Genomic DNA, 17,698 nt, shown 5'->3' on the forward strand with positions numbered 1-17,698 from the left:
AAGGCAAAGAGTGGTTGTAGATGGGTCATATTCTGCATGGAGGTCGGTCCCAGTGGAGTGCCTCAGGGATCTGTTCTGGGACTCTTACTCTTCGTGATTTTTATAATTGACCTGGATGAGGAAGTGGAGGGATGAGTTAGTATGTTTGCTGATGACACAAAGGTTGGAGGTGTTGTGAATAGTGTGGAGGGCTGTCACGGGTTACAGTGGGACATCGATAGGATGCAAAACAGTGTTGAGAAGTGGCAGATGGAGTTCAACCCAGGTAAGTGTTAAGTGGTTCATTTTGGTAGGTCAAATATGATGGCAGAATATAGCATTAATGGTAAGACTCTTGGCAGTGTGGAGGATCAGAGGGATCTTGGGGTCCGAGTCCATAGGACGCTCAAAGCTGCTGCGCAAGTTGACTCTGTGGTTAAGAAGGCATACGGTGTATTGACCTTCATCAATTGTGGAATTGAATTTAGGAGCCGAGGGGTAATGTTGCAGCTATATCGGACCCTGGTCAGACCCCACTTGGAGTAATGTGCTCATTTCTGGTCGCCTCACTACAGGAAGGATGTGGAAACCATAGAAAGGGTGCAGAGGAGATTTACAAGGACGTTGGCTGGGTTGGGGAGCATGCCTTATGAGAATAGGTTGAGTGAACACGGCCTTTTCTCCTTGGAGCGATGGAGGATGAGAGGTGACCTGATAGAGGTCTGTAAGATGATGAGAGGCATTGATCGTGTTATTAGTCAGAGGCTTTTTCCCAGGGCTGAAATGGTTGCCACAAGAGGACACAGGTTTAAGGTGCTGGGGAGCAGGTACAGAGGAGACGTAAGGGGTAAGTTTTTTTTACTCAAAGAGTGGTGAGTGCGTGGAATGGGCTGCCGGCAACAGTGGTGGAGGCAGATATGATAGGGTCTTTTAAGAGACTTTTGGATAGGTACATGGAGCTTAGAAAAGTAGAGGGTATACGTAAGCCTAGTAATTTCTAAGGTAGCGACATGTTCGGTACAAGTCTGTGGTCCAAAGGGCCTGTTTTGTGCTGGAGGTTTTCTATGTTTCTATAGGTAGTGAAATCATTTCATTTTTACTCTTAGCTGTTTTTGGCATCTCCAAGCCTGAACCTTAAAACTGTAAAACTGTTCTGAGTTGTCTTACTGCTTATTTCTCGCCAACTCTTAGTGACAAAAACCACTGCTTTTTGAATATAAGCACATGCAGCTGACACTGTTTTAAAAACTGTTTGCTCTAAACACGGTGCAGTGTTTAATGGCCTTGTGAGTGCACGTCTCCTGTTGCAGTTAAAGTAGCATAGGTTTCAAATAAACGAAGGGAATCCCAGTTATTTTCTTGATTATATTTTGTTCTTTGAGAGTTGTTTCAAATAAGTAGCTGCCCCAATTAACCAATGTCCATTTAACTGGAATCCACTGTACTTGTGCGTATCTAGTACACTACAGGTATGGATTTGAAATATTGAATACAGGTGGAACAGGGCATGAAGTGTTTGCAGAGGTTAAATGTAGACGACCAAGTAGCAGATGCATTATATTTTAAAATATGATTTAGAAATAATAGAATATTAAAATTGGAATACTTTAGTATACAGTAGAAGTTTTATGAAATGCAGAAAATTGACTTATAACAAGCAGTTGGGAAAACAAATGGTGCAACAACATGTTTTAGTACATGACATTGAAGAGTGGAAGAATGAATTGACTTTATTTCTTACATCCTTCACACACGAGTAAAAATCTTTATGTTACTCCTCCGTCTAAATGTGCAATTTATAACAATTTGTAATGAATGGTATGTACAACAGGACAGTCAATATAGCATTGAAATAGTATTGTATCATCGTGAATTGATCAGTCTGATGCCCGGGTAGAAGAAGCTGTCCCGGAACCTGTTGGTCCTGGCTTTTATGCTGCGGTACCAATTTCCGGACGGTAAAAGGTGGAACAGTTTGTGGTTGGGGTTACTCGAGTCCCCAATGATCCTTCGGGCCCTTTTTACGCACTTGTCTCTGTAAATGTCCTGAATAGTGGGAAGTTCACATCTACAGATGCGCTGGGCTGTCCACACCGCTCTGTGCAGAGTCCTGCGATTGAGAGAAGCGATTAAGATTGAGCGATGAGTTCCTCTACTGGGCAGTGATGCAGCCAGTCAGGATTCTCTCAGTTGTGCTCCTGTAGAAAGTCCTTAGGATTTGGGGGCCCATACCAAACTTCTCCAACCATCAGAGGTGAAAGAGTCACTGTTGTGCTTTTTTCACCACACAGCCCGTATGTACAGACCACATGAAATCCTCGGTGATGTGTATGCCAAGGAATTTAAAGCTACTCACCCTCTCAACTTCAGATCCATTGATATAGGGGTTAGCCTGTCTCCATTCCTCCTGGAGTCTACAACCAGCTACTTTGTTTTTGTGACATTGAAGAAGAGGTTGTTCTTTTGACACCACTATGTCAGGGTGATGACTTCTCTTTAGGTTGCCTTGTTTGAGATAAGGCCAATCAGTGTAGTGTCTTCAGCAAATTTAATTAGCAGATTGGAGCTGTGGGTGGTGACACAGTCATGGGTATACAGAGAGTAAAGGAGGGGCTTAGGACAAAGCCCTGAGGGGCACCTGTGTTGAGGGGCAGAGGTGAGGGACCCCACGGTTACCACCTGCCAGCGATCTGACAGGAAGTCTGGGATCCACTTGCACGAGGCAGGGTGAAGGCCGAAGTCTCTGAGCTTCTTGTCTAGCCTGGAGGGAATTATGGTGTTGAATGCTGAAATGTAGTCCAAGAATAGTATTCTCACATAAGCATCCATCCTCTCCAGATGTGTAAGGATGGTGTTGCGCCGTCTGTCTATTGGTTGTGTCGGTAGGCGAATTGTAGAGGGTCCAGTATGGGTGGTAGCATGCTGCAGATATAGTCTTTGAGTAGCCTCTCAAAGCATTTGCTGCTTATTGAGGTGAGTGCAACAGGACGCCAGTTGCTTAGACATGTTACCTTGGTCTTTTTGGGTACAGGGACAATGGTGGATGTTTTGAAGCAGGAAAGCGTTCTACACTGGGAGAGGGAGAGATTAAAAATGTCTACATCTGCCAGTTATGCCACGCACATCCTGAGTAACCGATGTGGGATGCCATCCGGTCCCACAGCCTTGCGACTGTCCACTCGTTGGAAACACCTGTGAACTTCAGCCTCAGATGACCAAGATACAGGTCTCTTCGGTAGCTCTCCCTGGGGGCTCAGTGTTGGTGATATTGAACCAAGCGATTTAGCTCATCTGGGAGAGAGGCAGTGATGTTGGTAGCACCATTGTGCTTAGCCTTGAAATTTGCGATGTTGTGCAGAGCTTGCCATAAGCTGTGTGTGTTCTTGGTGGAGAGTTGTGTCTGGATCTCGTCCTGTATTATTGTTTTGCTACCTTGATGACTTTGCATAGATCGTAGCTGAATTTCTTGAGTTCCTGTTGTTTACCGGCAATGTAAGTTCTATCTTGTGCGGTAAGTGCTGCTTGCACGGAACTGTTGATCCAGGCTTTGTGGTTTGGATAGACCCTGACTGATTTTTAGGGGACAGCATCCTAGATGCACTTCAGGATGAAGCTTGGCTTTAGCCTGAATAAAGCTGGGCTTTAGAATGGCACTGAATTTGGAGATGATAATATTGCTACCAGCCCAACAAATCTTGTAAAATCCTCCTTGCAAACATCTGGAAAGTGGTTTGTATAAATTAGGACAGTTGTTCCACTAAGCAGCAAGGAATAGGCCAAGGAGCAGCCTGACTTTGTCCTTGCAGATCCAATAGATAATACATGTGCTGTCCCATTGAAAGGACAGGTGCATCAGAATGGTAATACTCCAGTATGCATCCAGAAAATTCCATAGGATACCTCAACATAAATCCTTGACTTTTTGATGTGTCATAGCATCATATCAAATGTGGGCAAGGAAATGAGCAGATTACTTTCTCAGGTGAGGAATTGGTGCTCTTCCATGTTGTAAAACACTTGGAAATTGTGCAGTGGCACAGAATATACTCTAGTTGGGGACTTCCTTGTCCTTCACCAGGAGTGGGTTGTTAGCAGAAATATAGAATCCTGAAAGGAGATATTGCCCTATTAGGTCTGCTGTGGTTAGCAACATAGAGATAAATATACTTAACTTCATCCTCACCAATAGCCTGCAGTAAATACACCTATCCATGCCCTCATTGTTAGAAGTGACAACTGCACATTCCTTGGGAAATCAATATCCTGAACCAGTTAAGAAGATTTCTGTTTTGTATGACACTACAATAGGATTGTGTTAAATGGGATAGATTCAAATTGGATCTGGCAGTTCAAAACTAGGTATCCAACAGCTGATCTGAAACAGCAGCAGAAATGTGCACCACTGCAATTGCGGCCTGGGATGTTGCTTATTCTACAGTTACTGTCAAGCCAAGGAAGCCAACCTGCTTCAATGAAGAGTGTAGAAGGAGTAAACTAGCTAAAACAAGATGCCAGTCTGGTGAAGTTGCAAAACAGGTTTACATAAACACAGCCAAGTGATCTTGCAGCCAGTAGAACAAATTTATAGTTTTACTCTACTACCAGACCATTTGAAAATGGTAGGTAATTGAACTGTTAATGTAGGGGTTTTCATTTGTTTTTATGCCATGGATCTCTCTGTCATTAACTGAGGTTGAGAACCCTGCATTAATGGAAGGGGGAGTACATGAACATGCCTGTACTCATCAACAGCAGGGACCAAGCATGTGTATTAAAGAAGAGGCTGAATCACAGCCATATTTGGTGTGAAATGTTCAAAGGGTTATCTGGACCCATGATCACAGTGGTGTAGATTTCTGTTGCTGCTCCTTATCATGTGCATGCTTTTGGTGCTGTTTCAGCCGATGTGGAAGAGAACTGATCCATCTGCTCAATCATTAGCAAAACGGTGGAAGGTGGTTTTGACACTTACTCCTCAGTAATCTGCTTATATTCATTTTTGCCTGGGCCTCTTGGTACCTGACCTATTCAGTCCTTGTTCAAACACAAAACAAATTTCAGAGGTATTGGTAACTACTCACATCATCAAAATACCATTTAATCAAGTGTGCCATCAAGGAGCTTTGGTAAAATAGTAGTCAGTAGGCATCATGAGGAAAAAGTTGTACCTGCTAGATTTAGCACAAAGGAAGATAGTTGGAATGTGTCATCCCAGCCACAGGACTTCACCATCAAGGACTGTTTCCCTTCAGCTTCTGCAATGACCTATCTTCCTTGCATAACTTTAGAAGTGGGGATCTTGCTGATTGCAGTATGTTCAATTTTGTCTGTTGCTCCTCAGAAAATGCTCACACCTGCAGGGTTGGACTGATGAGTAGCAAGTAACACTTACAAAATGCTGAAGGACCTCAGCAGGTCAGGCTGCATCTATGGAGAAAAATAAACAGTATCAAGCTGAGACAGGACTGGAACGTAAGAAGGAAGAAGCCAGAATAAGGTGTAGGAGGGAGGAAGGAGTGCAAACTGCCAGGTGATAGGTGAAGTCGTGGGAGGGGGAAGGTGGGTGGGGGAGAGTGCAATTCCCAAATGATGATCGTTCCTGCTGCTGTCCGTAAGGAGTTTGTATGTTCTCTCCATTTCTGCGTGGGTTTCCTCCCACAGTCCGAAGACATACCAGTTGGTAGGTTAATTGGTCATTGGAAAATTGTCCTGTGATTAGGCTAATGTTAAATTGGGGGTTGTTGGTTGGCGTGGCTTGAGGGGCAGAAGGACCCACTCAGTGCTGTATCTCAATAAATAAAAGATACAATAAATCTCCCACAAGGGAGAATCTTAACTACCTATCTTGGACTTTCAATGGCATTAATGTCCCGGAAGTCTTGTACACTGGCATCTAAATTTCTGAAAACGTGTAGGAGCTTGCTCAGGGCGGCAGAACTGGTCAATGCCATCACATGACTTTAATAAATCTGTGGCTTAAACTGTTATCATACTCATGTCATCAGAACAAGAAACAATATTCTACACCAGAGACATCACGAATGATACAGTTCATGCAAGAGGTTCTTCTGTCCTTAACCACGACACAATCCTGTTTAAGTTTTAAACTAGATATAGCTAACGTTTTAAAGTGTATACTACAAGACCCCACTTATATTTTCTAGTTCTGTTTAGGAGGGGAAATGGTGACAGCTTTCTTATTAACTTTGAACACTTGTTTTCTTAACTACATTTACTGATTTCTCACCATTAGCTTCCATTCTGTCAGCTTTTTAAACTTATAGCTGCCCTTATCCTGCTTATTTTGAGACCCTTATTATATCACTGAATCCTCCTCTCTTCCTTGCTCTGCTTGCAGTTACTTAGCCTTGAAGTTCTTGACTCTTCCTCATCTCTTACCACTTTCAATCCACTTCATAGAGATTTGATTTGTTCATCTGATTTAGGAGCTGAATTAGGGTTTGGTATTGATTTCTAGCTTCCTGTTTATCCTTGTGAAAATAAAATGCAGTCAGTAGTAATTTAATTGAAAAAGTGATTTTGAAGTCATGTTAAAAATGAAATTTCATCCCATCATCTACTTGATGTTGAGGAATTCTGGGACCTTTCTAGGTATTTTGTCTTGATTTGTAACATTCCGTAAAATAAAATCAAGTCTAGTCAATTGAATCTATTTATGCAAGTAAAAGCGAGGAATTCTGCAGATGCTGGAAATTCAAGCAACACACGTCAAAGTTGCTGGTGAACGCAGCAGGCCAGGCAGCATCTCTAGGAAGAGGTACAGTCAACGTTTCGGGCCGAGACCCTTCGTCAGGACTAACTGAAAGAAGAGCAAGTAAGAGATTTGAAAGTGGGAGGGGGAGGGGGAGATCCAAAATGATAGGAGAAGAGAGGAGGGGGAGGGATGGAGCCAAGAGCTGGACAGGTGATTGGCAAAAGGGATATGAGAGGATCATGGGACAGGAGGCCCAGGGAGAAGGAAAGTGGCGGGTGGGGGGGGGGGTGCTGCTTCCTGCACGCATGCTGAGCTCGTTGACTTCATTAACTTTGCCTCCAACTTTCACCCTGCCCTCAAGTTTACCTGGTCCATTTCCAACACCTCCCTCCCCTTTCTAGATCTTTCTGTCTCACTCTCTGGAGACAGCTTCTCTACTGATGTCTACTATAAGCCTACTGACTCTGACAGCTATCTGGACTATTCCTCTTCTCACCCTGTCTCTTGCAAAAATGCCATCCCCTTCTCGCAATTCCTCCGTCTCCGCCGCATCTGCTCTCAGGATGAGGATTTTCATTCCAGGACAAGGGAGATGTCCTCCTTTTTTAAAGAAAGGGGCTTCCCTTCCTCCACCATCAACTCTGCTCCCAAACGCATCTCCCCCATTTCATGCACATCTGCTCTCACTCCATCCTCCCGTCACCCCACGGAATAGGGTTCCCCTGGTCCTCACCTACCACCCCACCAGCCTCCGGGTCCAACATATTATTCTCCGTAACTTCTGCCACCTCCAACGGGATCCCACCACTAAGCACATCTTTCCCTCCCCCCCCCCCAGCTTTCCGCAGGGATCACTCCCTATGCGACTCCCTTGTCCATTCGTCCCCCCCATCCCTCCCCACTGATCTCCCTTCTGACACTTACCCTCGTAAGCGGACAAGTGCTACACATGCCCTTATACTTCCTCCCTTACCACCATTCAGGGCCCCAAACAGTCCTTCCAGGTGAGGCAACACTTCACCTGTGAGTCGGCTGGGGTGATATACTGCGTCCGGTGCTCCCGATGTGGCCTTCTGTATATTGGCGAGACCCGACGCAGACTGGGAGATCATTTTGCTGAACACCTACGCTCTGTCCGCCAGAGAAAACAGGATCTCCCAGTGGCCACACATTTTAATTCCACATCCCATTCCCATTCTGGTATGTCTATCCACGGCCTCCTCTACTGTAAAGATGAAGCCACACTCAGGTTGGAGGAACAACACCTTATATTCCGTCTGGGTGGCCTCCAACTTGATGGCATGAACATTGACTTCTCTAACTTCCGCTAATGCCCCACCTCCCCTTCGTAATCCATCCGTTATTTATTTATTTATTTATTTACACACATTCTCTCTCTCTCCTTTCTCTCCTTTTTCTCCCTCTGTCCCTCTGACTATACCCCTTGCCCATCCTCTGGGTTCCCCCCCCCACCCTTTCCTTCTCCCTGGGCCTCCTGTCCCATGATCCTCTCATATCCCTTTTGCTAATCACCTGTCCAGCTCTTGGCTTCATCCCTCCCCCTCCTGTCTTCTATCATTTTGGATCTCCCCCTCCCCCTCCCACTTTTAAATCTCGTACTAGCTGTTCCTTCAGTTAGTCCTGACGAAGGGTCTCGGCCCGAAACCTGTACCTCTTTCTAGATATGCTGCCTGGCCTGCTGCATTCACCAGCAACTTTGACGTGTGTTATTTATGCAAGTAATAGATTTGAATAATAATGATAGAATGATAAATAATAAAACGCTACCATGTAGTTGTGTAACTGAATTCTTAATCTAGAGGTTTGGACTAAGAGTTAAGTTTTTTTTTAAGATTATGAGGACACTCAGTCCTCGTTTATCGTCATTTAGAAATGCGTGCATTAAAAAATGATGCAATGTTCCTCCAGAAAGATATCACAGAAATACAGGACAAACCAAGACTAAAACTGACAAAACCAAATAATTATAACATATGGTTACAACAGTACAAAGCAATACCATAATTTGATAAAAAGCAGACCATGGGCACGGTAAAAAAAAGTCTCAAGTCCTGATAGCCCCATCATCTCACGCAGACAGTAGAAAGGAGAAACTCTCCCTGCCATGAACCTCTAAGCACCGCAAACTTGCCAGTGCATTGGAAGCACCCGACTGCAGCCGACTCTTGAGTCCGTCCGAAAACTTCGAGCCTCCGACCAGCCCTCTGACACCGAGCACCATCTCTGCCGAGCGCTTCGACCCTGCCCCAGCCGCCGAGCAACAAGCAAAGCCGAGGACTCGGGGCCTTCCCCTCCAGAGATTCTGGATCATACAGTAGCGGTGGCAGCGAAACAGGCATTTCAGCCAGATGTTCCTCTGTGTTCTCATGTTTGTCTCCATCAAATCAGGATTGTGCACGGCACCCTATTTAACAAATAACAGATATCATTCACCGGAGTGGATGTTGCAAGCTGCGTTGCGCCGCCATTTTCTCCTCCCGTTTTGAAAATGTGAATTACATTTTTTGTGCCTCAAGAAAATGAATGACAAGTTGACACCATTGACTATTTATAAATATACTTCTGTAGAAGAAACGTAAAACCTTACCTCGTCTACTGTTTATCTCTCTACCTATACCACTTGCTAAGAGTAAGAATTACCAGTAACAGTTCTATCAAATCCAAAGAATGAATAAAACAAATTATTTTCAAGGCGTAGTTTCTTTGAATTTTATTTTCTGAAATCTATTGACTTTTTTTTAACCAGTGTAAGGGGTTTATTGGCTACTTTTAAATTATTAATGTAATTGAAAGTATTTTAAATTTTCATGTTATTTTAATTTAATTTTACATTTAAGTATTTTCATGCTAATGTAACTACTGAAGTTCAGGCATTACCCCTACAAGTGGAAAAAACATACGTCTGAAAGCATTTGTGAAAATTGGTGTGAATAAGTGAATCACTGGTTTGTTTGAAGTTGTGCATTCTCCATTTGTGTTGTTAATTTTTGACAGCATTGCTACTTAGTCTTGTAGTTGTACACAGTGCATTCTGATTTGGTTTGTAACTTGTTAAAACCACAGCTTCATTGTGAACTTGAATTTATGAAGATAGATTATTTTCAGTGTCTTGCAAGAATCTGGAAACAGTGCAAGCTTTCACATGACTGTTGTAGGTATTGCTAGTCTTTTGTGTTAAACTAATACAAGTATAGTAACTGATTAGGTGCAGAGGTGAAATTTAAACAAACACATGAAAATGCATGCAACATACACAAAATGCTGGAGGAACTCAGCAGGCCAGGCAGCATCTATGGGAAAGAGTAAACAGTCAACATTTCAGGTTGAGGCCCTTCATCAGGACTGGAAAAAGAGATGAAAAGTCAGAGCTGGATGGTGGTGTGGGGGAGGGGAGGAAGAAGTACAAGGTGATAGGTGAAGCTGGGAGATGGGGGGGATGAAGTAAAGAGCTGGGAAGTTGGTGAAAGAGAGAGAGGGCTGGAGAAGGGGGGAATCTGATAGGAGAGGGTAGAAGCACCAGGGAGAGGTGATGGACAGGTGAGGTGAGAGGAAAATGGGAATGGTGAAGGTGGGGGCAATTACAGGAAGTTCCAGTAATTGATGCTCATGCTATCAGGTTGGAGGCTTGCCCAGACAGAATATAAGTTGTTGCTCCTCCAATTTGAGTGTGGCCTCATTGCGGCAGTAGAGGGGGCCATGGACTGACATGCGGGCAGGTTTACTGGAGCTGTTGGGAGTGGTTTAAACTAATATGGTAGGGGGATGAGAACCAGTATGATAGAGCTGAGGACGAGCCAAGTAGATGATGGGTGTAACATGAATGTAAGGAAGGACAAGCCAATGACTGGGTACAAATGCAGACAGAGCAAAGAGTTAAATTGTACCACAGAGGCAAAATTCAAAAAGGGCGAAGAATGCAGGACTGAAGGTGCTGTATTTAAATCTGCTTAGCATTTGGAATAAGGTGGACGAACTTGCAGTTAGAGATTGGTGGGTATGACGTTGTGGGCATCATATATAGGCCTCCAAATAGTAGCCAAGATGTGGGGTTGAGATTGCAAAGGGAGCTGAAAAAGGCATATAATAAGGGTAATGAGACAATTGTAATGGGAGACTTCAATATGCAAGGGGATTGGGAAAATCAAGTTGGTATTGGATTGCAAGAGAGGGAATTTGTTGAATGCCTTGGAGATGGTGTTTTGGAGCAGCTTGTGCTCTACTAGGGGAAAGGCTAACTTAGATTGGGTGTTGTGTAATAACCCGGATCTTATTAGGGAGCTTGACGTAAAGGAACCCTGAGAAGGCAGTGATCTTAATATCATTGAAAATGCATTGCAATTTGAGAAATACAAGTCACATGTATCAGTATTGCAATGGAATAAAGGGAACTACAGAGGCATGAGAGAGGAGCTTGTCTAGGTGGATTGGAGGGGGGCACTGGTGGGGATAATGGTAGAGCAGAGGTGGCTGAATTTTCTGGGAATAGTTCACAAAGCAGGATAGATATGTCCCGCAGAAGAAGTAGTTCTCAAATGGCAGGGGTAACCAACTGTGGCTAACAATAGAAGTTAAGGACTGCATAAAAGCCAAGAAAAGAGCATATACAGTAACAAAAGTGAGTTGGATGATTGGGAAGCTTTTAAAGTTCAACAAAAGGCAGTTAAAAAAGCTATAAGAAGGGAAAAGATGGAATATGAGGGCAGACTAGTCAAGAATATCAAGCAGGATACTAAAAGGTTTTTCAGTTACATGAAGAATAAAAGGGAGGTGAAAGTTCATATTGAACCACTGGAAAATTATGCTGATGAGATAGTAATGGGGGACAAAGAAATAGCAGATGAACTTAATGGGTACTTTGCATCTGCCTTCAGTGTGCCGGTGGTTTGTGAGTGTCAGGGAGCAGGAATCGGTGTGAGGGGAAAAGTGCGAGGCAAACTCAAAGGTTTTAGAGTGGATAAGTCTCCTGGACCAGGTGGACGACTTCCCAGAGTCCTGAGAGATGTTGCTGAAGAGATAATGGATGCATTGGTCATGATCTTTCAAGAATCAGTTGATCCTGGCATGGTCCTGGCGGTGTGGAAAATTGCAAATGTCACTCCTTTCTTTAAGAAAGGTGGAAGACAAAGAAAGGAAATTATAGGCCAGTTAGCTTGACCTCAGTGGTTGGGAAAGTGTTGAAGTCTATTATTAAGGATGAGTTTTCGGGGTACTTGGAGACAAATAATAAAATAAGTCAAAGACAATATGGTTTTTAAAACATAGAAAACCTACAGCACAATACAGGCCCTTCGGCCCACAAAGCTGTGCCGAACATGTCCTTACCTTAGAACTACCTAGGCTTACCCATAGCCCTCTATTTTTTCTAAGCTCCATATACCCATCCAGGAGTCTCTTAAAAGACCCTATTGTTTCTGCCTCCACCGCTGGTAGCCCATTCCACGCACTGACCACTCTGCGTTTAAGAACAACAACAACAACTACCTACCCCTGACATCTCCTCTGAACCTACTTCCAAGCACCTTAAAACTATGCCCTGTCATGCTAGCCATTTCAGCCCTGGGAAAAAGCTTCTGACTATCCACACGATCAGTGCCTCTCATTATCTTGTACACCTCTATCAGGTCACCTTGCATCCTCCGTCGCTCCAAGGAGAAAAGGTCGAGTTTGTTCAACCTATTCTCATAAGACATGCTCCCCAATCCAGGCAACACCCTTGTAAATCTCTGCACCCTTTCTATGGTTTCCATGTCCTTCCTGTAGTGAGGCGACTAGAAGAGCACAGTACTCCAAATGAGGTCTGACCAGGGTCCTATATAACCATATAACAATTACAGCAGGGAAACAGGCCATCTTGGCTCTTCTAGTCTGTGCCAAACGCTTACTCTCACCTAGTCCCACCGACCTGCACTCAGCCCATAACCCTCCATTCCTTTCCTGTCCATATACCTATCCAATTTTTCTTTAAATGACAATATCGAACCTGCCTCTACCACTTCTACTGGAAGCTTGTTCTACACAGCCACCACTCTGAGTAAAGAAGTTCCCCCTTGTGTTACCCTAAACTTTTGCCCCCTAACTCTCAACTCACGTCCTCTTGTTTGAATCTCCCCACTCTCAATGGAAAAAGCCTATCCACATCAACTCTATCTATCCCTCTCAATTTTAAATACCTCTATCAAGTCCCCCCTCAACCTTCTACGCTCCAAAGAATGAAGACCTAACTTGTTCAACCTTTCTCTGTAACTCAGGTGCTCTCTCTATATTGTTGACATCTTTCCTATAATTCGGTGACCAGAACTGTACACACTACTCCAAATTTGGCCCCATCAATGCCTTGTACAATTTTAACATTACATCCCAACTCCTATACTCAATACTCTGATTTATAAAGGCCAGCATACCAAGAGCTTCTTTCACCACCCTATCCACATGAGATTCCACCTTGAGGGAACTATGCACCATTATTCCTAGATCCCTCTGTTCTACAGCAGGGGTCCCCAACCTATTTTGCAATGCGGGCCGGTTTATTATTGACAATATTCTTGCGGACTGGCCGACCCGGGTGGTGGGGGGGGGTGGTTTGCCAACGGACTGGGGGGGGTGGTGGGTTGCTGACGGAAAGAGTAGCAGTCAAATATGTTGTGTTTACTCCAAGAAGGACTACAATGACTATGAAGCCTTGCGCGGGCACCAGTGCGCATGTGTGTACGTGCCGATCTTTTCCCCCTACAAATCATTTTTGGCGATTCTGTTCTGGGGGAGGGGTGGGGTTGTTAATTACGACCAGAATATAGGTGATAAGTGGCTAATACACTCAATTTCGTTTCTAAAAGGGTTTATCTAACAAATTTAATATTAAATACACGGCGCATATTTTCCTGGCATGAATACAGTGATAAGTCAATTATTGGGGAGCTTGAAGTAAGTGTTGAACGAACTTGTAGTAGAAGTGATAGAGGCAGGTTCGATATTATCATTTAAAGAAAAATTGGTTAGGTATATGGACAGGAAAGGAATGGAGGGTTATGGGCTGAGTGTATGTTGGTGGGACTAGGTGAGAGTAGCGTTTGGCACAGACTAGAAGGGCTGACATGGCCTGTTTCCGTGCTGTAATTGTTATATGGTTATATAAGTAAGTCAATAGCATCATAACATTTTAAATAACGTTTGGATATTAAACACACAGCACATATTTTCCCCGTATGAACATAATAAAATCATTGCAACACACCAATATCGCGGAATCAGTGGGAGCCCTGCGCTTGTTTCCCTGCAATAAGACGGTCCTATCGAGGGGTGATGGGAGACAGCGATACTCGAAGGGGTTCCTTATGTCCAGTCTATTCCGCAATTTAGTTTTCATTGCATTCATTGCAGAGGTATGTTGGAAAAGGAAGCAACGTTTTCAGTGCTTTCTTGGCTATCTCAGGATATTCAAACTTGACTTTGATCCAGAATGCCAGCAGAGCTGTTATGTCAAACATACTTTTCAGCCCGCCATCATTTGCAAGCTCGAAGAGTTGATCTTCTTCCTGCGCTGACATGGATGACGCGCGGGTAATGACCTCGCATGTGTTCAACTTTAACAGTGGGCGTGACAGGGAATGAGGAAAGGTGCAGCTGACTCATATCGCCAAATCATATCTTTTAAAGTATAAAGTATTTCTGAAAATATTTCCTCGCGGCCCGGTAGCACATGCTTTGCGGCCTGGTGGTTGGGGACTGCTGTTCTACAGCATTCTTCAGTGCCCTACCATTTACCATGTATGTCCTATTTTGATTACTCCGACCAAAATGTAGCACCTCACACTTAGCAGCATTAAACTCCATCTGTCATCTTTCGGCCCACTTTTCTAACTGGCCTAAATCTCTCAGCAAGCTTTGAAAACGTGCTTCATTATCCACAACACCAGCTATCTTGGTATCATCTGCATATTTACTAATCCAATTTACCATCCCATTATCCAGATCATTAATGCATATGACAAACAACATTACCTCTGGCTCCTAAACTCAATCCCACGATTGATGAAGGCCAATGCACCGTATGCCGCCTTAACCACAGAGTCAACCTGCATAGCAGCTTTGAGTGTCTTATGGACTCAGACCCCAAGATCCCTCTGATCCCCTACACTGCCAAGAGTCTTGCCATTAATGCTAAATTCTGCCATCATATTTGACCTACCAAAATGAACCACCTCACATTTATCTGGGTTGAACTCTATCTGCCACTTCTCAGCCCAGTTTTGCATCCTATCAATGTCCTGCTGTAACCTCTGACAGCCCTCCACACTATCCACAGCACCCCCAACCTTTGTGTCATCAGCAAATTTACTAACCCATCCCTCTACTTCCTCATCCAGGTCATTTATAAAAATCACAAAGAGTAGGGATCCCAGAACAGATCCCTGAGGCACACCACTGGTCACCGACTTCCATGCAGAATATGACCCGTCTACAACCACTCTTTGCCTTCTGTGGGCAAGCCAGTTCTGGATCATCAAAGCAATGTCCCCTTGGATCCCATGCCTCCTTACTTTCTCAAAAAGCCTTGCATGGGGTACCTTATCAAATGCCTTTCAGAAATCTATATACACTACCTCTATGGCTCTACCTTCATCAATGTGTTTAGTCACATCCTCAAAAAATTCAATCAGGCTTGTAAGGTACGACCTGCCTTTGACAAAGCCATGCTGACTGTTCCTAATCATATTATGCCCCTCCAAATGTTCATAAATCCTGCCTGTCAGGATCTTCTCCATCAACTTACCAACAACTGAAGTAAGACTCACTGGTCTATAATTTCCTGGACTGTCCCTACTCCCTTTCTTGAGTAAGGGAACAACATCCGCAACCCTCCAATTTCTCTGGAACCTCTCCTGTCCTCATTGATGTTGCAAAGATGATCTCCAGAGACTCAGCAATTTCCTCCCTCACTTCGCACAGTAGCCAGGGGTACATCCCGTCTGGTCCAGGTGACTTATCCAACTTGATACTTTCCAAAAGCTCCAGCACATCCTCTTCCTTAATATCTACATTCTCAAGCTTTTCAGTCCTCTGCAAGTCATTCCTACAGTCTTGCAAAGGGAAATCTTGTCTGATAAAGGTTGGAGTTCTTCGAGGAAGTAACAAGCAAGGTGAACAAAGAGACACTTGACAAGATAAAATTCTGTGGCATTACAGGAAAGATACTGGCTTGGCTGGAGGAATAGCTGACAAGCAGGAGGCAGTGAGTGGGAATAAAGGGGGCCTTTTCAGTTTGGCTGCCAGTGACTAGTGGTGTTCCTCAGGGATCAGTATTGGGACTGCTACTTTTCACATTAGAAACATAGAAACATAGAAAACTTACAGCACAATACAGGCCTTTCGGCCCAAAGAGTTGTACCGAACATGTCCCTACCTGAGAAATTACTAGGCTTACCTATAGCCCTCTATTTTACTAAGCTCCATGCACCTATCCAAAAGTCTCTTAAAAGACCCTATCGTATCTGCCTCCACCACCGCTGCCGGCAGCCCATTCCACGTGCTCACCACTGTCTGAGTAAAGAAACTTACCCCTGACATCTCCTCTGTACCTACTCCCCAGCACTTTAAACCTGTGTCCTCTTGTGGCAACTATTTCAGCCCTGGGAAATAGCTTCTGACTATCTGCATGATCAATGCCTCTCATCATCTTATACACCTCTATCAGGTCACCTCTCATCCTCCGTCGCTCCAAGGAGAAAAGGCCGAGCTTACTCAACCTATTCTCATAAGGCATGCTCCCTAATCCAGGCAATATCCTTGTAAATCTCCTCTGCACCCTTTCTATGGCCTCCACATCCTTCGTGTAGTGAGGCGACCAGAACTGAGCACAGTACTCCAAACAACACAAACAAAATGCTGGTGGAACACAGCAGGCCAGGCAGCATCTATAGGAAGAAGCACAGTTGATGTTTCGGGCTGAGACCCTTCATCAGGACTAACTGAAAGAAGAGATAGTAAGAGATTTGAAAGTGGGAGGGGGAGGGGTTGATCCAAAATGATAGGAGAAGACAGGAGGGGGAGGGATGAAGCGAGGAGCTGGAAAGTTGATTGGCAATAGGGATGCAGAGCTGGAGAAGGGAGAGGATCATGGGATGGGAGGCCGGGGGAGAAAGAAAGGGGGAGGGGAGCACCAGAGGAAGATGGAGAGCAGGCAAGGAGTTATTGTGAGAGGGACAGAGAGAAAAATAAATAAATAAGGGATGGGGTAAGAAGGGAAGGAGGGGCTTTAATGGAATCAGTGTTCATGCCATCAGGTTGGAGGCTACCCAGACAGAATATAAGGTGTTGTTCCTCCAACCTGAGTGTGGCTTCATGTTGACAGTAGAGGAGGCCGTGGATAGACATAGCAGAATGGGAATGGGACGTGGAATTAAAATGTGTGTCCACTGGGAGATCCTGCATTCTCTGGCGGACAGAGCATAGGTGTTCAGCGAAACGAACTCCCAGTCTGTGTCGGGTCTCACCAATATATAGAAGGCCGCATCAGGAGCACCGGACACAGTATATCACCCCAGCTGACTCACAGGTGAAGGGTCACCTCACCTGGAAGTTCTTTCTGGGGCCCTGAATAGTGGTGAGGGAGGAAGTGTAAGGACAGGTGTAGCACTTGTTCCCCTTACAAGGATAAGTGCTGGGAGGGATATTGGTGGGATGGGATGGGGGGGGGGACGAATGGACAAGGGAGTCGCGTAGGGAGCAATCCCTGCGGAGAGCAGAAAGAGTGCGGGAGGGAAAGATGTGCTTGGTGGTGGGATCCTGTTGGAGATGGCTGAAGTTACGGAGAATTATACGTTGGACCTGGGGGCTGGTAGGTGAGGACAAAGGGAACCCTATCCCTTGTGGGGTGGCGGGAGGATCGGGTGAGAGCAGATGTGCGTGAAATGGGACAGATGCATTTGAGAGCAGAGTTGATGGTGGAGGAAGGGAAGCCCCTTTCTTTGAAAAAGGAAGATATCT

General features: G+C 44.6%; 1 protein-coding gene across 5 annotated transcripts in view; it reads left to right on the forward strand.

The window, feature by feature from the left end:
* Positions 1–17,698, forward strand: part of LOC134351808 (arf-GAP with SH3 domain, ANK repeat and PH domain-containing protein 1-like) — a 729,826-nt gene that overhangs the window by 256,863 nt on the left and 455,265 nt on the right. The window lies entirely within an intron of this gene.

The sequence above is a fragment of the Mobula hypostoma genome, chromosome 9 (assembly GCF_963921235.1).
Source record: "Mobula hypostoma chromosome 9, sMobHyp1.1, whole genome shotgun sequence".
Classification (NCBI taxonomy): domain Eukaryota; kingdom Metazoa; phylum Chordata; class Chondrichthyes; order Myliobatiformes; family Myliobatidae; genus Mobula; species Mobula hypostoma.